Genomic DNA, 25,213 nt, shown 5'->3' on the forward strand with positions numbered 1-25,213 from the left:
TATACATCCAGACAGAAGCGACGAATGAAAATTTGTACCAAGGCTGGGATTCGAAGCCGGCCGAAGTGGCCGTGCGGTTAAAGGCGCTGCAGTCTGGAACCGCAAGACCGCTACGGTCGCGGATTCGAATCCTGCCTCGGGCATGGATGTTTGTGATGTCCTTAGGTTAGTTAGGTTTAACTAGTTCTGAGTTCTAGGGGACTAATGACCTCAGCAGTTGAGTCCCATAGTGCTCGGAGCCATTTGAACCATTTTTTTGGGATTCGAACCCAGATCTTCTGCTCACTCACCAGATGTACTAACCACTACACCACCTTGGCACAGTGGCTAAGCATGACTCCTCAATCCAAATTCGCATTCCCCCCTCAGCCCACTTTGGTATTCGCCCTAAACTCGAACGGCATATGCAGAGGGTCTCCAAGTGTATTGGAACAGCACCTCAGCCTCAAACGAGTTTAGAGGGAATACTTAAGTGGGCCGAGGCGTGAATGGAGGCGTGCTAGGGTAGACTGAGCAGTTGTGCACAGTCACTGTTCCAGGTTGATGTAGTGATTAGCGTATATGTGTTGTTTCAAATTTGCATTCGTCGCTTCAGTCTGCCTATAACAATCCAAGGTATTTAGTTGAACTGATAGCCTTTAGGTTTGTATGCTTCATCGTGTAACCGAAACTCAACGGATTTTTTTTAAGTAGTCACTTGGGTGACCTCGCACATTTTATTATTTAGGATCAATTGCCGCTTTTCGACCAAACAAATAAATTGTCTGAATCATTTTACAATTGGATTTGATCTTCTGATGATTTTACTAGATGGTGAATGGCACCATTGTCTGCAGTCTCCAAATCATTCAATCACTCACACAAATTTCAAACAGCAGAGCACCTGTACACTTCGTTGGGGAACGCCAGATACCACTTTAGTTTGCACCAAAACTTCCCGCCGGTTAGCATGTACGGCGACCATTTTGACAGGAGATCACGAATCCAGTCGCACAACTGAGACAATACTCCACAGGCACGCAATTTGCTTCGAAGCCGCTTGTGAAGAACGGTATCAAAAGCCTTCTGGAAATCTAGAAATATGGAATCGTTTTGAGATCTCTTGTCGATAGCACTCGTTACTTCATGGGAAAGAGTTAGTTGCTTTGCACGGGAACAATATTTTCTGAATCTGTGCTTTCTTTGTTTCGATCGACCGTTACCTTCGAGGTAATTCATAATGTTCGAACACAGTACATGTTCCAGAATCCTTCTGCAAATCAATACACTAATGTGGACGTGTAATTCAGCGGATTACTCCTATTTTCTTTCTTGAGTGCAACTTTCGAGTCTTTAGGTATGGATTTCTCGTGGAGCCAACGGTTGTATACAACTGCTAAGTATGGAGCTATTATATCAGCATACTCTGAAAGCAGTCTGATTGGTATACGAGGTGCTATCCAAAATTTTCGGGATTGGTGCTGCCATCTGTTGAGAACCTTACCTTTGGACTAATGGTCACCATCACCCTTGAAGTAGTTCTCATCTTCACTACACACCTGTCCCACTGGTCAAACGTTTTCTGGAAGTCTTGTTCTATGAGGGTGTTTGTCACCACCAGTGAGGCTTCTTGAATCCTCTCTAGAGTGTCGAACCGATGGCCTTTCAACTTAAGTTTCAGTTTTGGGAATAGCGCAAAGTCGCTAGGTGCCAAATCTGGCGAGTACGGTGAATGGGGTACAACTGTCATGTTGTTTTTTGCCAAAAAGGTCCTGGTGAGAAGGACGTGTGACAGGGCGCGTTGTCATGATGCAGCAGCCAGTTACCTTGACGCCAAAGCTAGGGCCATCGTCGCCGCACGTTTTCACGGAGCCGTCGCAAAACGTCACAGTGGTACGCGGAATTCACTGTTTGGTTGGGTGGGACGAATTCTTTGTGCACAATTCCCTTGGTATCAACGAAAACGATGAGCATACATGCTCTTTGTTCTTCGCCTGTCTCGCTTGTTTGGGTCTTGGAGAGCCCGGGCTCTTCCACTGGGACGATTGTTGCTTTGTCTCCCAGTCATGCTCTGTCCCCCTAACACTTGTTGAATCATTGCAAGGGTCTCCATAGCACTTTTCCCGAGATTCTCACAGAATGTGATACACACGCGCTGTTCTGTTCGCGGATCCATCGTAAAATCGCCACACACCAAACACAAAGTATTACGGAAATCACTGTGGACACGCAAAATGTCCTCTCAGCTGAATGCCACTCCGCACACTGATTCATCAGATACGCAGCTCTCGCCACCTAGCGGTGCAAAGGTCTACTACTCCTACAGATGGCAGCACCATTCCCGAAAATTTTGAATACCACCTCGTACAAGATGGAGTAGGAAACTTGCCTGTATTAAGTGTTTTGAGTTTCTTCGCCACACCGAGTTACTCATGTTAGCAAAAGTTCTTGATTCAAATTCCGGAAAATTTATTTCGTCATCTTTGGTGAAGGAATTTCGGGAACTTGTATTTAGTAAAGGCACGTTTTTCGCTGCGATTATCCGTCCTAGCGGCCGGCACTGTCAGCCGTTACTGCTGACTGTCACTTCCTGTGTATTTCGTTGAAATTGCTCGCCGCAGCGACCACTCCACTCATTGTGTTGCCTCTTTGAATGTAGCACGCACGCGAGTTTGCAAAATGGATTCTAATAACATTCTAGGTTTTTTTAAGGGCAGGGAAGAAGTGGACGAAGAAGACCTTGCCCTCACAGCATTTTCCAGACACGTTAAAATGAAGGAATTTATTCTAACTTAGTAAACCTAGTGAAAGAATATATACACTACTGGTCATTAAAATTGCTACACCACGAAGATGACGTGCTACAGACATACTTGCGTGTCACCCGGCGTGATGGTATAGGGTGCCATTGGTTATACGTCTCGGTCACCTCTTGTTCGCATTGACGGCACTTTGAACAGTGGACGCTACATTTCAGATGTGTTACGACCCATGGCTCTACCCTTCATTCGATCCCTGCGAAACCCTACATTTGAGCAGGATAATGCACGACCGCATGTTGCAGGTCCTGTACGGGCCTTTCTGGATACAGAAAAGGTTCGACTGCTGCCCTGGCCAGGACATTCTCCAGATCTCTCACCAATTGAAAACGTCAGGTCAATGGTGGCCGAGCAACTGGCTCATCACAATACGCCAGTCACTACTCTTGATGAACTGTGGTATCGTGTTGAAGCTGCATGGGCAGGTGTACCTGTACACGCCATCCAAGATCTGTTTGACCCCTTGCCCAGGCGTATCAAGGCCGGTGGTTGTTCTGGGTACTGATTTCTCAGGATCTATCCACCCAAATTGCGTGAAAATGTACTCACATGTCACTTCTAGTACAATATATTTGTCCAATGAATACCCGTTTATCAACTGCATTTCTTCTTAGTGTAGCAATTTTAATGGCCAGTAGTGCAGTATTCATCAACATGTGTTTAAAATGGGTGATTTTGCATTTCTGTGAAATAAGATGAAATTCTGTGAAGATAGGTTTGTATGGCAATGACTTAGAGCTTGTACAGTTAGTTGGTTATTTTTTCATTATGTTTCCTTTGTGTTTGTTACTACAGGGTGACAATTATTGAGCTATATGAAATAAAACCGTCACAAATTCTTAAAGGTTTGCGTTAAGATGTTCAAACTGCACGGTTGGCCGTGGAGCATGATGGGAATTAGTATGGTTTGGTTTAGCGACGAAGCCCACTTTCATGTGGATGGGTTCGTCAATAAGCAAAATTGTCGCATTTGGGGGACTGTGAATCCACATTTCACGATCAAGAAGTCTATTCACCCTCAACAGGTGACTGTGTGGTGTGCAATGTCCCGTCACGGAATTCTCGGTGCGATATTCCTTGATGACATGGTGACTACCGAACGTACATGAATGTTTTGGAAGATGATTTCATCCCCATTATCCGAAGTAACACCGACTTCGACAAGATGTGGTTCTGCAAGACGGAGCTCGACCCCACCGAAGCAGGAGATTGTTTGTGGTCCTGGCGGAGAACTTTGGGAACTGTATTCTGGCTCTGGGGTACCCAGAGACCACTGGCATCGACCTCGATTGGTCACCATATTCTCCGGATCTGAAGACATGCGACTCCTTTTTGTGGCGCTACATTAAAGACAAGGTGTACAGTAATAAACCCAAAACCATTGGTGAACTGAAACCAGCCATCAAGGAGGTCATCGACAGCATCGATGTTCCGACACTTCAGCGGGTCATGCAGAATTTCGCTATTCGTTTGCGCCACATCATCGCTAATGATGGCTGGCATATCGAACATGTCATACCCTAAATTCGAATATCTGTAGTGAGGTTTACTTGTTGAATAAAGTATGTGCACACAGTAGTTTGTAACTAATTTACGGATTTTTCAAGTAGTTCAATAACTGTCGTACTGTATTACTAATTATTTTCAAAAGCAAAAACAATATCAACAGCCTGTGGGTCGACGTTTATTTATGGGCTCCAACCGACCGTGCATCTAATGGCTGTGAAGTTCGTTCGAGTGGAGATGGAAGGGATGAAGAACTGGAAGGACTGTTGGTGGTAGCTAGTGGCACAAGAGATGATTCCGAAGAACATTCGAAGTCCGTAACATAACTTAGAATGCCAATTTTCGCTTTATTAAGGAGATGACGTAGCAGTTTTCTAATGAACGCTGCGGTGCTTCTCATAAATAGCCCATCATCTTATGGCTACCGCTCGTCAACCATGAGGTGCAGCAATTCTTACCGTTACTGGCCCCTTTTGTTGACCCTAAGGGTTTTCGTCCATCTGCGAACTGAGAAGGAAGTGTCGGCAGTAGCTGCGTCACAAGTGGACAAGGAGGCAATGGCTTGTGGAATATCACACCCTGTTTCATCAGCATTTTGTCCGACTTAATCAGATGATATTCCTTCCACATTTTGTTGAATCCTGTAGTGGAATACGACAAGAAGAGTACCGCTCCCTTTCTACAACTCTCTAAAAACGTAGTCTGTTGAACAAAGCCCATTTTTGATGAACTTAGTGCTGCGAAACTTGTTTGCCATTGTTCTTTTCGAAATACTTTCCAGTAGCTGTCTTTGATATCTTGTCACCTTGCATATCGATACTGGTTATGTAAAACAGAAAGATTTTTTTTAGTTGCCTAATTAGTACAACACCTACTACTTACGTTTAATGTATTAATAATAATTATGGTTTGAGTCACAGGTTCATAGCTACAGGGCATAGTTTCGTGCCCCCTTGGGTACAGCTTTCGGATATCACCAAGCTACGTGAGCAGGGGCAGTTACTGCTCGCTACTATGGCCGCCAGTCGAAGCGAAATTGCACCATAACTCCGCTACAGTGGTGCTGTCGTCGGCAACATTACCACCGCTATTGCGCTGTGAAGATATTGATTGTGTGCAGCCGCTGGTGTATTTTACATACGACCAGAATCACTTCGCATTTTCTGTCAGATTCCAAGGAGTCTTGTTGTGGGAACTAGGAAAACCATTTCGCTTTGCAGTCCGCGAGAAATTTCGAGCTTCTTGCTTTCAGTTTTTGCATGCTTTTCCTGTTGCTTCTGCAACAGTGTTGTGATCCGTTTTGTGTACCAGGGTGGGTGAGTTCCGTCTATTATGAATTTATTTGGTATAAGTCAATTGTCATCGGTACTGTTTCTTTGAATTCTGGTCTAAGCTTACATAATTAGTTTGGAAGGGATGGTGACTGTCTCTTAGGAAGGCACCAGCTATTTAGTCTCGCTACAACTACCTTGAGGTCACTAATCCCTTAATCCGTCATGGTGGTCCCTATTTGCTCCGGATTATTTATTGCTAAGACATTAATATGTTTTCGGAACCATTTACAGTTCGAGTTGGCTCCTTGCAGTAGCAAATAAATAACAAAATGTGTAAACTTTCTAAAAATTAAAACAAAATCTCTATCTTCAAACAATGTAAAGTCCAAGATGGAATAAAAACAACGCTACAATGACAAGGTAATCTGGCAACAACGGCCAGAGACAGCGGTCATGCGAATGAGTGGTGCTCCTGTGAATATGTGTCTGGAATAAGGTCTTTTGAGCGAAGGCTTAAATGTATAGCAGTCTATTCGTTGTACGAGTCTGTGATTCAACGTCTCCTCCATATGGCGATTAAAATCTGTATCATACATTTTATGGCAGCTACTGTACTTTGATTTTAGTGTGATGTATAACAGAAACAGATTTTATTTACTCCTTACATTTTAATATTAATGCAGAAATTATTAAGTAAACATTAAAAAAACTCCTAGCCTGGAGTTGTGTTCTTATTATTATTTTACTTTACGTATCTTTGCTTTGAGCAAAGAAACTCTTTGATTATGTTATTCAGATCACGTTTAGCACTTGTATCGCCCTCTGCCGACAAGACAGCTAAGTTTGACAGTATGCTTTCACCCACAAGAAGTTTGCATCATGTCGAATTTGCTGAAACCGTGATTATAAGATCCTGCAGTTACATATATTGACACAAATATCCTCAATGCTACTTCGATGTTCGGATAAGCATCTCTTAATCCTCACTTTCGAAAAAACCTTAAAAATGTCCTAATAGCAAGCTGTATCAAAGCTCTCCATCAGGTCGTTCACCTGGAACTTAAAAGCTGCTGTTTGAGTAAGTCGCTTCACTGTATCAATAGCTTTACCGAACTTGGCGCGAAAATCAATTGCGCGTTTTGCAGTAGACAGAACTTTCATTTAATGTGTTTCCTGAGAGGGAAGTAAAACCATATTACATGTCAAATCTGTTTTCATTTTACTTATTATTCTCTCAAATACTCCGAATCACTCTTAACTCAGTTTCTCGCCAGTTAGTCGGCAGAAACCGATAAATACACGAAGCGTTCGATTAAGTACGTAACTTATTTGATATAGATCCCGCCCAGCTACCTTCGAGACCGTACGGTACTACAGCGAAGTACGACCCCGAACTCAATTGTTGAATATGAGCGAACTGTGTTAATGGAAGCTGTGTGATTCAGGCGTACTGTTGCCACATTAACCGTCTTAGCGATAGAAGTGATTTCTTTGTGATGCTGCTTGGACGATTTGACACTATAGAAGGGACACTGTGAAAACAGTGTGCTTTTATAGCTAAGAGAAAGGCTTCTCGTAGGCAGAAGAAAGGAACACGAAGGGCGGAATAATTCACGTACACTCTTTGACATAAAACTTGACCGGCGGCCGGCCGCTTCAGAGGCTAAGTCCGCGCCGATCGCGACATGGGACAAAAAAACTGGCCAACTCGCTAATTCTGCACAATCTGGCAACACTGTAGACTGCGGCACTTCCTGGAGGAAAACTTGTCCCATGATAGAGAAACTCTAGGCTGATTACGCCTGTGGTCTAGCGGTAGCGTGCGTTGATTCTGTTCATAATGTCAGTGGATCGAGAGCAGCTGGCATAAAATATTTTTATAGCCTCTTCTGTCTGAATGCTGAAGACGTGAATGTAATGGTAGCGCAGATTCAATCTATTTCGCTTTGTGACACACCGATATCAAAATTTTATCCAGTAACGATTTTGCGGCAGATTTCCTGCAGACTGTCCTCCTCTGGACGCCGTATGCGGCAAAGCTCCGGGATCCATTTGCTGGCTACTGGCAGCGGCCGTGGCGACAGCAGCGGCGCTGCACTCCCCCGTTCTTTATCGAAAGCGCCTGCTACCGCTCATCGCTTTTGATGATTTAAAACGCTTTATTATTAAATGTTGCTCCACAGAAAATTTCTACAATTTCCATTCACGCTCAAAAGCAACGGAGACAGACGCCCTGATTAGTAGGCGGGTATTATATTACATTAATCGGCAAGAGCTGAGTTGGCCCGAAATTAATTTTATAGACTGGGACGAAATTAAACCACCTCACTACATTCGATGAATTTGTAAATGCTTCATACCTCGTTTCTTTTCCTTTCAAACTCAATTATTTGTGCAACTTTTGGTCAATGTTTGGATGTTTTCGTCAAGCCAGAGTGAGCGTCTGTGGTGTAAAGTGTATTACAGTTCTTGTTTCATTCCTTATGGTAAGTCTATGCGATAAACTGTGTGAATACCTTGCAATGCATGCTCTGTAGCAGTGCAGGAACACTGCACATTTGGAGTTCCATGTATGGGTTCATGAAGTATTTATTGTTGATCGGAAGTGATAGTTAAGGTCATCAGATTTAAACCAGAAAAGTTTGTCGTTTTGAAGGTTTCAGAGAACGGAAAGGAATTGCTAACGCCGGTGTTAGAAAACGTCTACAGTTAAATGCTATTGCAAAAATTTAGAAGAAGGGAACTACATTAATGAACATGTGCACTTCATAAACAACCTTCTGACATGTTAGACCTATATGACGAACAAAGCTCAAATTTATATCGTTGACAGTCGGTTTGAATCTTTTCAGGGTCTATTTTACAGTGAAGCACCTTGGAATTTGCAAAGCAGAAATCCATGATATTAACTTAATTTACTAAGTCGAAATCGGACGAAGATTGATGTTTAAAGGCATTCTTCAGATTTCGCATAAGAAATTTTTACTAGCAGTTTGCAACTCCATTAATTAAAATGGAAAATAAAAGGTTGTACTCAGCGGCTTCTACCGTGATTCGAACTGCTATGTCTTATAGTACAAGCACTGCAACGCACAAGGGAACCTCTGAGCTAACGACACACAGGCGGGCAGAGGCGGAATATAGTCACTGCGATGTTGCCTGAACCTCAAAACGCAACCTTAAACACACGAACAGAGGAGGTGGAGATTACTGTTTTAACGTCCCGTCGACAACGATGTCATTAGAGACGGAGCACAAGCTCGGATTAGGGAAGGATGGGGAAGGAAATCGGCCGTGCCCTTCCTAAGGAACCATCCCGGCATTTGCCTGAAGCGATTTAGGGAAATCATTGAAAACCTAAATCAGGATGGCCGGGCGCGGGATTGCACCGTCGTCCTCCCGAATGCACACACAAACAGGTGTTACTTATGTGAAGAACGCCGTTCTTGGAGTCCAGAAATTAAATATACTTTCTAATTGTGTCATCTTGCAGTGGATTATATCGTACGAGTCTTCGATGTGGAAAACGAATGTCAAGTGAATTTAGCGAGGTAACGTCGACCTTCACCCGGAAGTAAATGCACTATTAGAGTGTTGACAAATACTTGCTACGACGCTGCCATTTCTAGGCTCTCTGACGAGGCAGCTCTTCAGCGAAATGCTTGCCGTGATTCTCCGATACGGTTCTTCAGAGTGGAGACGCGCGCGCACGTTTGGTTTTTATGCGGCGTTCTCCCCTGATGGTTTCTGACGTCGCCTTCTGGGCTATGTATACATATGAGACATTCAATTATCATTAATCCAGAATGATACAAGTTTCAGCTTCCGGCGTGGAAGAAGGCTGTTGACGCCGACATTATATCATTTCAACGTAGGGAAAGCAAAACGGATCATTCAATGTTTCTCATTCAACATAAAGCATGTGAGATAATTTTCCGTAACGTTCATAATCATCTAAAAATACAAACGAAGTAAAAATACACCGGAAGCTTATTCGAATTGAATATAACGCTTTGCACCTCGATGTCGAATTTGTCCACTTGCAATCTCTTGCAGCATACACATAGAATGTCATGATTACCACGAGAATGAAGAAATATGTTGGTAAGGATGGAAGCAAGAAGAGACGCAGTCAACAAATATTCTATTCCTCATGGCATTCATTTCATTTGACACGTAAGAAGAGGTAAAGCGGGAATTTACTTTCGTTAACACTAAAGATAAGCCGCACATATTGATAACGAGGAAGTCTGCGTCTTCATACGTTTCCTCCTTGAAATCTGTATGCTCTATTATATACTAAGTAGCCCGATCATTGTTTCAGTAATGTTACCCTCTTGTTTGACCCCGTAACGATGAACAGATTCCAAATGCATGTCTCCCTTCCTGCTTGGAATTCCTGAAGCAGACCACTGTGCCTTCCCCCCTCGTGGGTTAGGTCTCAAAACTAAACCGCTTTGTATCCAATGGCATAATTTATTCAGACAGCATCAGCATAAGACTATCAAACAAAGCCTTCCATTTACAGTTGCAGCACTCTAACCAGCACTGACCAAAGTGTAATCCACGGTCATGGTCCTAAATTACCAGCTGTCTGCTACTGTGGCAAAGTCCGTACTACACTGTCGATTCCGCAGCACCATTTTATCTGGTAACACTGTGTAGTTGCACAGTTGTGCTACCAGGTCTGTCCTCACACTGTCAACTTTATGTATCTCACTTCTCCTGTAGCGTAGATCACGAGGAGCCGAAGTAAATGAGTGTATTCTGCATGACGTAACATTCAGTATTCCCTTCTTTCATAGCCACTCTTCATGTGCATCGATACCAAATAGGAATGCGAAAACTCTTGCGAGTGAGAGAATGACAATAACAATCGTAACAAGAACAAGCAAATAATGAATGATGTTTATTCCAACGCAGAACGAGAATGGCTTTAAATATAAAAATCTGTATCTATATCTATATCCATATCTATTGATCTTTGAGTTGGCACAATGCAAATATATTCTTAGCATTTAGTTACTGAATTGAGTTCTGGATGTTTGCAGAGAAAAGGAAAAGTCGGTACTTCTCGCTAGTGTAATATAATGTGAACCAGCAACTACCCTTTCCTTAGAACACGACTCAAGCAGGTCCTCAAGTAGGTAGCAAGGCACTGCTGCATTCTGTTCCCTGACATTGCTCTGATGACGGTTAATGCAGATAGTTCCGATTATGAAATACAAAACGTATTGCAGGTTAGTTCCTAGGATAGTAACATTAAATTTGCGTTGTAGACGGCACATGAACGTGACGACTATCCATATTACTCATCAATATAAAAAGACAATATTTAGGGAATTTAGCAGGATTACTCAAAATGAATTCTGAAATTGGGTGACTGACTGCACAGGTGCTAAACGTCGTCAAGAGTATACGATGTCCTAATCGCATTAGGAATATGAAGATCGTCTTCGACAGCTCGCAACTTTCACATTGCTATCTCCACCCTACTCCAGACAGCCCTCGGCGGAGTTGCACTACGTTGCCGATGTTATGGAAGGCCTTCAAACCGACAACAGACCACATATTGAAAAATACAAGCGAATTCTCTTGCAGCGTAAGCTTATTGTAACTAATCTAAAAATTATTGGAGAGGAACATTGTCCTATTCAAAAAAAGTAAAATGTTACACACTGTTGACGTCAAACGGACATTATCTATGTCCTGTCTTGTGTCCTACTCATCTATAATATCAAGTGTACTATGAAAATGATTATATATAATGGACGATAGGGTAATGCATTGATACCAGATGGTGGGGGCCGGCCGGTGTGGCCGTGCGGTTCTAGGCGCTTCAGTCTGGAACCGCGTGACCGCTACGGTCGCAGGTTCGAATCCTGCCTCGGGCATGGATGTGAGTGATGTCCTTAGGTTAGTTAGGTTTAAGTAGTTCTAAGTTCTAGGGGACTGATGACCTTAGAAGTTAAGTCCCATAGTGCTCAGAGCCATTTGAACCATTTGAACTATTTAACACAAAATGACATTAAAAATTAAAGTTATTCACGAGCAGCTAGTTGAGAATATGTATGAACATTAAATGACACGACGAACTGAAATAATATGACGAAGAGTTCAGCGCTCACTGGGAATAGAGCCCCACACATATCGTTGTTGACTACACACAAAGAGACGTCAGCTACCGAATTTTTCTCCACCAGCTGCTCAGAATACCATCTTGAACTTACAGTCATCTCGCAAATAGTTCTGTGTCTCACTGGGAGTTAAAAACGTCAGATATCGTTAGTGTTGACAACGAATGAAAATACATTAAAAATCAAAATTATTATCCACCAGCAGATAGGTGTTCTCATGATAGAGCTTGATAATACATAATTAAATCTTTAGTGCCGGGCCAGGATTCGATCCCATTCACGCGTAATACACTCCTGGAAATTGAAATAAGAACACCGTGAATTCATTGTCCCAGGAAGGGGAAACTTTATTGACACATTCCTGGGGTCAGATACATCACATGATCACACTGACAGAACCACAGGCACATAGACACAGGCAACAGAGCATGCACAATGTCGGCACTAGTACAGTGTATATCCACCTTTCGCAGCAATGCAGGCTGCTATTCTCCCATGGAGACGATCGTAGAGATGCTGGATGTAGTCCTGTGGAACGGCTTGCCATGCCATTTCCACCTGGCGCCTCAGTTGGACCAGCGTTCGTGCTGGACGTGCAGACCGCGTGAGACGACGCTTCATCCAGTCCCAAACATGCTCAATGGGGGACAGATCCGGAGATCTTGCTGGCCAGGGTAGTTGACTTACACCTTCTAGAGCACGTTGGGTGGCACGGGATACATGCGGACGTGCATTGTCCTGTTGGAACAGCAAGTTCCCTTGCCGGTCTAGGAATGGTAGAACGATGGGTTCGATGACGGTTTGGATGTACCGTGCACTATTCAGTGTCCCCTCGACGATCACCATTGGTGTACGGCCAGCGTAGGAGATCGCTCGCCACACCATGATGCCGAGTGTTGGCCCTGTGTGCCTCGGTCGTATGCAGTCCTGATTGTGGCGCTCACCTGCACGGCGCCAAACACGCATACGACCATCATTGGCACCAAGGCAGAAGCGACTCTCATCGCTGAAGACGACACGTCTCCATTCGTCCCTCCATTCACGCCTGTCGCGACACCACTGGAGGCGGGCTGCACGATGTTGGGGCGTGAGCGGAAGACGGCCTAACGGTGTGCGGGACCGTAGCCCAGCTTCATGGAGACGGTTGCGAATGGTTCTCGCCGATACCCCAGGAGCAACAGTGTCCCTAATTTGCTGGGAAGTGGCGGTGCGGTCCCCTACGGCACTGCGTAGGATCCTACGGTCTTGGCGTGCATCCGTGCGTCGCTGCGGTCCGGTCCCAGGTCGACGGGCACGTGCACCTTCCGCCGACCACTGGCGACAACATCGATGTACTGTGGAGACCTCACGCCCCACGTGTTGAGCAATTCGGCGGTACGTCCACCCGGCCTCCCGCATGCCCACTATACGCCCTCGCTCAAAGTCCGTCAACTGCACATACGGTTCACGCCCACGCTGTCGCGGCATGCTACCAGTGTTAAAGACTGCGATGGAGCTCCGTATGCCACGGCAAACTGGCTGACACTGACGGGGGCGGTGCACAAATGCTGCGCAGCTAGCGCCATTCGACGGCCAACACCGCGGTTCCTGGTGTGTTCGCTGTGCCGTGCGTGTGATCATTGCTTGTACAGCCCTCTCGCAGTGTCCGGAGCAAGTATGGTGGGTCTGACACACCGGTGTCAATGTGTTCTTTTTTCCATTTCCAGGAGTGTATGTGAAGGTGTTGAGGAATCTGCAGTTTTGAACAAACAACAAATTGTAGCCGAGCTGTATTGCCACGAAGGGATCAAATTCCGCGTTAAGGGCGGTCTGAGTTGCATTCCCAGTTTAGAACCAATTTTATCGACATACAGAAGCTCAAATAAAAGGTGGAATAAGTGTCCTGTGACCATACATAGCGTTTGTGTCGTCACTTGAAATAAATAACTAGTATAAGAAAGGTTACTGGTGATAGAGTTTCTACATGTCGCCACTCCAGACTTTATTGTGGTTCAACCTACCGCCTACTTGGTAAAGAAGGAATATCATCTTTCATGTGAATTTTCAGACCACGCAGCCATTATATCTCCTCACTTGGTGTAGCCAGGAGAGAATGGAATCTGTCTCTCCCTATCTAAAATCATTGACGGAAGTGGGAATCGAACCCAGACCATAGGTATAACAACCTACCATCCGTCCAACAGACCACGAAATCCTCTTCTCTGCGACTCATTTTTCTATCGTAACGCAGTTGCGCCACACTGGATGAGAATTCTGACACACAGGCTCCCTGTAGTAATTTGCAGCATGTTCAGTAAATTCATTTACTTGGTTGACCGAATCACCATGAACTAGCTGCCTCGGCTACCCAGTGCATACATTCGACTATTTTGTAATCACAGAAATAAAATCACGTAACTGCCACCTACACACAACTGCCAACAGTGTAGGATGCAGAAGTTTAAATAGGAAGTGTTCCTTTCCACTTGAGCTATTCTATTGCGCTATCTGTTACTAGAAAACGTCGTTCAGTCCAAAAGAAAAGCTGTAACTGTTTGTCTCTCAGAAGTCAAGGCCTGGCCATATGCATAATCTCACAGTGCTGTGGAATCCAAAAGTTCTGGAGGAATAGTTGCCGAGCTCTGGAGCTGCTGTAGCTACGTGTCAGCTTGTAGCATAGATAAGATGTCGCGAGTTCGAATACATTCAGTGCTACATTTTTTAAAACGCAATTCTGCTCTCTGCTGAAGGTATCAATCTAATGGAACTTTGAACATAATTCCCTTCACTTCTCAACCCAAAGTAGTCGCATGTGGAAAAAGGGCTAACTACTGTGACATTTTGTTCTATTCAGGTTTAATAGACAGCAGGCAGCAGATGCATCTCGAAGATGTGCAGGGAGAGCGCATCGTGCCATAATATGTCAGAAAAGTATTTTCTATATTAGCCGTCGTGTGGTAGTGATATTTTATTCTTCTTCAAACTTTGTTTGACAGCTTTAACTCAGAACAAGTTTTCTACATGCATGTAATCAATAAACTGCATGTGCATTGTCAGACTGTCATAGGTAACATCTGAGAATTCGCATATATCGTTGATGATTAATTTCTCTCTCATGTTTACTATTGTTTTAACAACACTAAAGGAAACCTTACGAAAATTGTGCACTGTATTATAAGAAATGAAATAAAACTAACCATGGTAACCTTACGACGAAAGTATCTGTACACAAGCATGCCTCTATCGACACGAATTAGTAAAATACTACTCACTTAGATTTTGATTGGGTCTGTGTTTAATTGGTATGCTGTGTCATACTCAAGAGGTATGCAAATGTGGCATTTCATAAATATAGTTACGTATTCCTAGAAACCCAAAATTCGCTTGTCAGCAGCGGAAAGAGGCCTTACCTGTTGTGCAGCATTGTAAGTTTTTCAACATTGCACTATGAGCTGAAAGCATTTTCTTGCGATTTCCTTATTGATGTTTGATCTGACTGCTTGTAGCTCTTTCACAGAAGGGATAAAAACGTTACATTCAGTGAGACTGGAACTGCGAACCGTAACAGACGCTTTTTCACAGCTCAGCACGTTACCACAGAGCTGGCGAGGAGGTATGGGTCTTAGCTTCCTATTACGAGGGCAATAGTAACTAGAACTCGTAAACCGCTATTTGAATGTCGAGATTAGTTGCGGTTTCCACCTGCAACGACTTTCCTGGGCTGGAAACCGTAAATTTTCAATCTTTTGTTACCCTGCAAGCGATAATAACTCAGATTATTCAATGGAAATGACAGGTAAAATCAAGTGAACTTTGAGGCTTAATTCCGTGCACACCAGGAAGTAACTCGTCGATCACAGAGTTGCCAAACATACGTTGCCTTGTTGCCAAATCTCAGTTACAGTACCAGCAGGAGCTTCTGTATGTCGATAAAATTGGTTCTAAACTGGGAATGCAACTCAGACCGCCCTTAACGCGGAATTTGATCCCTTCGTGGCAATACAGCTCGGCTACAATTTGTTGTTTGTTCAAAACTGCAGATTCCTCAACACCTTCACATATTACGCGTGAATGGGATCGAATCCTGGCCCGGCACTAAAGATTTAATTATGTATTATCAAGCTCTATCATGAGAACACCTATCTGCTGGTGGATAATAATTTTGATTTTTAAAGTATTTTCATTCGTTGTCAACACTAACGATATCTGACGTTTTTAACTCCCAGTGAGACACAGAACTATTTGCAAGATGACTGTAAGTTCAAGATGCTATTCTGAGCAGCTGGTGGAGAAAAATTCGGTAGCTGACGTCTCTTTGTGTGTAGTCAACAACGATATGTGTGGGGCTCTATTCCCAGTGAGCGCTGAACTCTTCGTCATATTATTTCAGTTCGTCGTGTCATTTAATGTTCATACATATTCTCAACTAGCTGCTCGTGAATAACTTTAATTTTTAATGTCATTTTGTGTTAAATAGTTCAAATGGTTCAAATGGCTCTGAGCACTATGGGACTTAACTTCTAAGGTCATCAGTCCCCTAGAACTTAGAACTACTTAAACCTAACTAACTTAAGGACATCACTCACATCCATGCCCGAGGCAGGATTCGAACCTGCGACCGTAGCGGTCACGCGGTTCCAGACTGAAGCGCCTAGAACCGCACGGCCACACCGGCCGGCCCCCACCATCTGGTATCAGTGTATTACCCTATCATCCATTATATATAATCATTTTCATAGTACACTTGATATTATAGATGAGTAGGACACAAGACAGGACATAGATAATGTCCGTTTGACGTCAACAGTGTGTAACATTTTACTTTTTTTGAATAGGACAATGTTCCTCTCCAATAATTTTTAGATTAGTTACAATAAGCTTACGCTGCAAGAGAATTCGCTTGTATTTTTCAATATGTGGTCTGTTGTCGGTTTGAAGGCCTTCCATAACATCGGCAACGTAGTGCAACTCCACCGAGGGCTGTCTGGAGTAGGGTGGAGATAGCAATGTGAAAGTTGCGAGCTGTCGAAGACGATCTTCATATTCCTAATGCGATTAGGACATCGTATACTCTTGACGACGTTTAGCACCTGTGCAGTCAGTCACCCAATTTCAGAATTCATTTTGAGTAATCCTGCTAAATTCCCTAAATATTGTCTTTTTATATTGATGAGTAATATGGATAGTCGTCACGTTCATGTGCCGTCTACAACGCAAATTTAATGTTACTATCCTAGGAACTAACCTGCAATACGTTTTGTATTTCATAATCGGAACTATCTGCATTAACCGTCATCAGAGCAATGTCAGGGAACAGAATGCAGCAGTGCCTTGCTACCTACTTGAGGACCTGCTTGAGTCGTGTTCTAAGGAAAGGGTAGTTGCTGGTTCACATTATATTACACTAGCGAGAAGTACCGACTTTTCCTTTTCTCTGCAAACATCCAGAACTCAATTCAGTAACTAAATGCTAAGAATATATTTGCATTGTGCCAACTCAAAGATCAATAGATATGGATATAGATATAGATACAGATTTTTATATTTAAAGCCATTCTCGTTCTGCGTTGGAATAAACATCATTCATTATTTGCTTGTTCTTGTTACGATTGTTATTGTCATTCTCTCACTCGCAAGAGTTTTCGCATTCCTATTTGGTATCGATGCATATGAAGAGTGGCTATGAAAGAAGGGAATACTGAATGTTACGTCATGCAGAATACACTCATTTACTTCGGCTCCTCGTGATCTACGCTACAGGAGAAGTGAGATACATAAAGTTGACAGTGTGAGGACAGACCTGGTAGCACAACTGTGCAACTACACAGTGTTACCAGATAAAATGGTGCTGCGGAATCGACAGTGTAGTACGGACTTTGCCACAGTAGCAGACAGCTGGTAATTTAGGACCATGACCGTGGATTACACTTTGGTCAGTGCTGGTTAGAGTGCTGCAACTGTAAATGGAAGGCTTTGTTTGATAGTCTTATGCTGATGCTGTCTGAATAAATTATGCCATTGGATACAAAGCGGTTTAGTTTTGAGACCTAACCCACGAGGGGGGAAGGCACAGTGGTCTGCTTCAGGAATTCCAAGCAATAAAATACAAAAAACAACCCAGGAAGGGAGACATGCATTTGGAATCTGTTCATCGTTACGGGGTCAAACAAGAGGGTAACATTACTGAAACAATGATCGGGCTACTTAGTATATAATAGAGCATACAGATTTCAAGGAGGAAACGTATGAAGACGCAGACTTCCTCGTTATCAATATGTGCGGCATATCTTTAGTGTTAACGAAAGTAAATTCCCGCTTTACCTCTTCTTACGTGTCAAATGAAATGAATGCCATGAGGAATAGAATATTTGTTGACTGCGTCTCTTCTTGCTTCCATCCTTACCAACATATTTCTTCATTCTCGTGGTAATCATGACATTCTATGTGTATGCTGCAAGAGATTGCAAGTGGACAAATTCGACATCGAGGTGCAAAGCGTTATATTCAATTCGAATAAGCTTCCGGTGTATTTTTACTTCGTTTGTATTTTTAGATGATTATGAACGTTACGGAAAATTATCTCACATGCTTTATGTTGAATGAGAAACATTGAATGATCCGTTTTGCTTTCCCTACGTTGAAATGATATAATGTCGGCGTCAACAGCCTTCTTCCACGCCGGAAGCTGAAACTTGTATCATTCTGGATTAATGATAATTGAATGTCTCATATGTATACATAGCCCAGAAGGCGACGTCAGAAACCATCAGGGGAGAACGCCGCATAAAAACCAAACGTGCGCGCGCGTCTCCACTCTGAAGAACCGTATCGGAGAATCACGGCAAGCATTTCGCTGAAGAGCTGCCTCGTCAGAGAGCCTAGAAATGGCAGCGTCGTAGCAAGTATTTGTCAACACTCTAATAGTGCATTTACTTCCGGGTGAAGGTCGACGTTACCTCGCTAAATTCACTTGACATTCGTTTTCCACATCGAAGACTCGTACGATATAATCCACTGCAAGATGACACAATTAGAAAGTATATTTAATTTCTGGACTCCAAGAACGGCGTTCTTCACATAAGTAACACCTGTTTGTGTGTGCATTCGGGAGGACGACGGTGCACTCCCGCGCCCGGCCATCCTGATTTAGGTTTTCAATGATTTCCCTAAATCGCTTCAGGCAAATGCCGGGATGGTTCCTTAGGAAGGGCACGGCCGATTTCCTTCCCCATCCTTCCCTAATCCGAGCTTGTGCTCCGTCTCTAATGACATCGTTGTCGACGGGACGTTAAAACAGTAATCTCCACCTCCTCTGTTCGTGTGTTTAAGGTTGCGTTTTGAGGTTCAGGCAACATCGCAGTGACTATATTCCGCCTCTGGCCGCCTGTGTGTCGTTAGCTCAGAGGTTCCCTTGTGCGTTGCAGTGCTTGTACTATAAGACATAGCAGTTCGAATCACGGTAGAAGCCGCTGAGTACAACCTTTTATTTTCCATTTTAATTAATGGAGTTGCAAACTGCTAGTAAAAATTTCTTATGCGAAATCTGAAGAATGCCTTTAAACATCAATCTTCGTCCGATTTCGACTTAGTAAATTAAGTTAATATCATGGATTTCTGCTTTGCAAATTCCAAGGTGCTTCACTGTAAAATAGACCCTGAAAAGATTCAAACCGACTGTCAACGATATAAATTTGAGCTTTGTTCGTCATATAGGTCTAACATGTCAGAAGGTTGTTTATGAAGTGCACATGTTCATTAATGTAGTTCCCTTCTTCTAAATTTTTGCAATAGCATTTAACTGTAGACGTTTTCTAACACCGGCGTTAGCAATTCCTTTCCGTTCTCTGAAACCTTCAAAACGACAAATTTTTCTGGTTTAAATCTGATGACCTTAACTATCACTTCCGATCAACAATAAATACTTCATGAACCCATACATGGAACTCCAAATGTGCAGTGTTCCTGCACTGCTACAGAGCATGCATTGCAAGGTATTCACACAGTTTATCGCATAGACTTACCATAAGGAATGAAACAAGAACTGTAATACACTTTACACCACAGACGCTCACTCTGGCTTGACGAAAACATCCAAACATTGACCAAAAGTTGCACAAATAATTGAGTTTGAAAGGAAAACAAACGAGGTATGAAGCATTTATAAATTCATCGAATGTAGTGAGGTGGTTTAATTTCGTCCCAGTCTATAAAATTAATTTCGGGCCAACTCAGCTCTTGCCGATTAATGTAATATAATACCCGCCTACTAATCAGGGCGTCTGTCTCCGTTGCTTTTGAGCGTGAATGGAAATTGTAGAAATTTTCTGTGGAGCAACATTTAATAATAAAGCGTTTTAAATCATCAAAAGCGATGAGCGGTAGCAGGCGCTTTCGATAAAGAACGGGGGAGTGCAGCGCCGCTGCTGTCGCCACGGCCGCTGCCAGTAGCCAGCAAATGGATCCCGGAGCTTTGCCGCATACGGCGTCCAGAGGAGGACAGTCTGCAGGAAATCTGCCGCAAAATCGTTACTGGATAAAATTTTGATATCGGTGTGTCACAAAGCGAAATAGATTGAATCTGCGCTACCATTACATTCACGTCTTCAGCATTCAGACAGAAGAGGCTATAAAAATATTTTATGCCAGCTGCTCTCGATCCACTGACATTATGAACAGAATCAACGCACGCTACCGCTAGACCACAGGCGTAATCAGCCTAGAGTTTCTCTATCATGGGACAAGTTTTCCTCCAGGAAGTGCCGCAGTCTACAGTGTTGCCAGATTGTGCAGAATTAGCGAGTTGGCCAGTTTTTTTGTCCCATGTCGCGATCGGCGCGGACTTAGCCTCTGAAGCGGCCGGCCGCCGGTCAAGTTTTATGTCAAAGAGTGTACCTCTTCCGGTTAGTTATTAAATCGTCGCGCTTAAGGCGCCTCCACACGGAGCCACCGACAAGCGCTCCCCAGTGGTGCTCCCGTTGGCAAACGATTGGTTTAAATGGGCAGCTTCAGCGACTTCTGTGGCGCTCAGTTAGCCCCACCTACGGGTGCTAGAATACACGGTATGGATCCGTGCGCAGCACCAAATAGATTTGAGCAACACGATTCTTTTTCCCTATTCGTTTCCTACGATTCAGTCTCACATTGCGAATCGATTCCTACGATTCGTTCACGATTCTTTCACGATTCATTCTAGTCTGCGATGGCACGATTCTTACGGAATGCAAAAAGTTCTACATCTTACTCACAGATGGCAGGACATGTCTGAAATTGTCAATGGGGTTAGAATCGAACTGTGTCATGATAAGATATGCCAGAAATAGTTTATTTATGAGTAAACATGCATATGACGTTACAAGTGTGATTCTCGATTTATACGTGTAATGCCTAAATTTATGAAAGGTTACGTTTGATTTGATTGCATCTATTGTTTTATTTCAGTATGCCAGGAAAGAGGAGTCGATTTGTGCGAAAGGTGGTGCAAAATTACGTGGTATGCCAGTTTGGTTGTGTGGCTTAAACGTATCTAACTACAGACGTCTGTTTTATAGTAACAAAATCTAGCAGTGAGGCAGACGTGGTTTGGCTCATATCCTATGTGGTGGCTGATGGTAGCGATAGTAAATGGGAAATGACTTTACGCTCGTTCCCATCAGCCACCAAGTGTCAGCTTGGTTTTCACGAGTAATATTACGGCCCACGAACTTCGTTTGTTCATTCCGAGCTTCCTTTGTTCACACGCATCCTCCACTTGACTGCCATCTGGCGGTCGTAATCATTCGGCACGACTCGGCATGATTCGGAAGTTGCCTTCGAAGCATAGCGTACTATGAATCGATGAATCGTTGGAACTTGGAATCGTCACGACTCGGAAACACGCAATCGTTCTTGCGAGTCTTTTGAACGACCATTCGTCCGTATCACGATTCGATTCTTACGATTCTTTATTTAGAGTCGTTCAAATGAACGACTCATTCACGAATCGCCACAAATCTAGCACCAAATGCAGAGTGCACCCAAACAGCGTTCAGCGGCTCGCACCTGCCATAACACATTTTGTTGTAATTGCGTTTACGATCGACAACAAGGTTTGTCGCAGGGTGAAATTTTACTACTGACTGGCAATTGAATTCAGAGTCATGCCGCAATTATCAGTGTATTGAGGTTTTTTTTAGAGTAAGTTTTTAAGCGAAAAATAACAGTTTGTGCGCGATCGCCAGTTGTACTAACCACAGCAGACAACTAAATAAGTTAGGAATTTCGTTTCATAATTTCCTAAAAACAATGGATAATGCTCGTGTCTGCTGAGCACATTTTACTGGTTCGGATTATGAAAGGATTAGAAAAGTGAACCTTTGAATATTCCCTCGAGACGCAAGTTGAAAAATGATACTGTTCTACCTCTAAATCAACCGTACTCTAGTGCCGATTTAGGGCTCATTAATGAGCCTAATAATGAAACAAATATTCGGGCACAAAAACGAAGCTACGGTAAAGAACTAGAAGATATTTTACAAGTAGATGTATTAGCAACTAATGAAGAAATTACTGCTGGAGAAAAATTACCCTGAAAACAAACACTGCTGTGAGTGCGACAAAGCGTGCTTGGTTCAAATGGCTCTGAGCACTATGGAACTTAACATCTGAGGTCATTAGTCCCCAAGAACTCAGAACTACTTAAACCTTACTAACCTAAGGACATCACACACATCCATGCTCGAGACAGGATTCGAACCTGCGACCGTAGCGGTGGCGCGGTTCCAGACTGAAGCACCTAGAACCGGTTGGCCACACCGGCCAGCAAAGCGTGCTTACGCCGACAATTAGATATTATGGAAACACAAATAAAGGACCTTAGGCAAAAGAACGACGATTTACGAGATAGTCTCTCCCTCGTTGTAGCGCTGTGTTACATTAAATTAAAACATGTTCAAGAAGTGATTTGGGGCTCTTTTTCTGACTGTTAACAAGTGGTTATGAAGGGACAATGTACTCAGTGGTCATCTGAAGATACTGTACGGGCTGCGACTTCACGCTGCTTATCTTATAAATCATTATCTTTTGTCACAGACGTATTGAAATATCTGCTTCCTAGTGAAATCACTATTAAAAAGAAGACTCAGGCAATTTAACGTTCCACCAGGTTTTAATGGTTTAAACCTTAGTGTTTTTAAAACTAAAAACTGTTAACAAAATTTGAAAAAGACGTAGTACGGAGCTTTACGCTAGCATTTTACCGACCACAGAAAAAATAGTATGAGTAATATAAAGCTTAACAATAATAATAATACACTAAAACCTGGAAAATCGCGATTAGCTTCATACCTGCGTATGAGTTATACATGTGCGCTGCGTGTGCCCACAACCTTCAATGCAGTTCGGCGTAGCGTAAGGGTCCACGGTGACGTCACGGCACAAAATCCGCCTGCGCTGAATCCTACCGTGTATTCAGGCATCCGTGCCCCCCACCAGTGGTGCTTCTGCACCACTGGGCCACGCTGGCGGAACCTTGCTTCCATTAGTGGCCTTCCCAAGACGCCACTCGTTGGCTCTGCAGACTGGCCAAACACTGGGCAACGCCGCATGTTAACTGACGGCTCGTGACGTTTTGTGATTGCTGCTCACTGGTAGCACGGTCGTGTAGGTCGTACAAGCTGCTAGAAATGCAAGCCAGTACAGAATATTTCACCAGTGAAGCTTAAAGGCATCCAGCAGTTTGTACGAGGGTAACTCCAAAATAAATGCACACTATTTTTTTAAAATCAATCTTTTATTCTATATGTTTGAAAGTTTTACAGGGTGTAGATACATCCTTTGGGAAACATATTTTCATTTCTTCACATAATTTCCATCCCACTCAACTGCCTTACGCCATCCTGGAACCAGCGCCTGTATACCCGCACGATAAAATTCTGGACCAGCCTGTTGGAGCCACTGTTTGGCAGCGTGCACAAGGGATTATCATCTTCAAACCTTGTTCCACGAAGAGAGTCTTTCAGTTTCCCAAAGAGATGATAGTCACACGGAGCCAGGTCAGGACTGTAAGGCGTGTGTTTCGGTGTTGTCCATCAGAGGTTTGTGATCGTTTCCATGGTTTTTGACTGACATGTGGCCATGCATTGTCGTGCAACAGCAAAACATCCTGCTTTTGCCGACATGGTCGAACACGACTCAGTCGAGCTTGAAATTTCTTCAGTGTCGTCACATATGCATCAGAATTTATGGTGGTTCCACTTGGCATGATGTCCACAAGGAAGAGTCCTTCGGTATCGAAAAACAGCGTAGCAATAAATTTTCCAGCAGAAGGTGTGGTTTTGAATTTTTTTTCTAGGGTGAATTTGCACGATGCCACTCCATTGATTGCCTCTTCGTCTCTGGTGAAAAATGATGGAGCCATGTTTCATCACCTGTCACAATTCTTCCAAGAAATTCATCTCCACCATTCTCGTACTGTTCCAAAAGTTCGCTGCATACCGTTTTTCTTGTTTCTTTGTGAGCCACTCTCAACATCCTGGGAACCAACCTGGCACAAACCTTTTTTAACGCCAACACTTTCAGTATTCTGCAAACACTTCCTTCCCCTATCCCAACGTAGCGTGACAATTCGTTCACTGTGACGCGTCTGTCAGCAGTCACCAATTCGTTAACTCTCTGCACATTGTCTGGAGTGTGTGCAGTACGAGGCCTGCCGCTGCGAGGACAATCCTCAGTATTGCCGTTCCCGCTTTCATCACGTAACCTGTTTGCCCACCGACTAACTGTATTCCGATCGACAGCAGTATCTCCATACGCCTTTTTCAACCTCTTGTGGATGTTTCCCATTGTTTAGTTTTCACAGCACAGGAATTCTACGACAGCACGTTGCTTCTGACGAACGTCAAGTGTAGCAGCCATCTTGAAGACCTGCTGTGACGTCGCCACTCACGGGAACAGGTTGAGCTAAGTTTGAAAACAAGCGGAAAGGATGTATCTACACACTGTAAAACTTTCACACATGCAAAATTAAAACTGTATTTTTAGAAAAATAGTGTGCATTTCTTTTGGAGTGACCCTCGTAACATGGAGGGTGAGGAATATTCGGATAAACTGCATGAAATTAAAGTTTTCACGGAACGTAGAGGCAAAAGTTCTTTAGGGAACGACGATTGGTGAACCTCACTCACATTTCTTCCCATCTGTGTTGGGTCTATTGATATATCGTGTAACACACAAGTACTCAAAGTATCTTCAAATCTGTTTCTGTATCAATCACAAACAAAATTGTGCGACACACAGCAGTTTTTTATAATATATTCATCAAATTTTGGAGATAAGTTTGAAAGCCGATCAAAAATTCTGCACTTAGCAACAATATCAAACTACGTTCAACATTTCTTCTAGCTTCCCGGAGACTGTAACTGACAACTCTTTCAAAAGAAATTGCCTTCGTATTAATTTGAGGAAAGTTATTTTCAATGTGAATTAACATCTTATGAAGCAATCAGTTCTTGAACACAGATCAGTCTGGCTATCATCTGTTTAC

This window comes from Schistocerca piceifrons, chromosome 6 (assembly GCF_021461385.2).
Source record: "Schistocerca piceifrons isolate TAMUIC-IGC-003096 chromosome 6, iqSchPice1.1, whole genome shotgun sequence".
NCBI lineage: Eukaryota > Metazoa > Arthropoda > Insecta > Orthoptera > Acrididae > Schistocerca > Schistocerca piceifrons.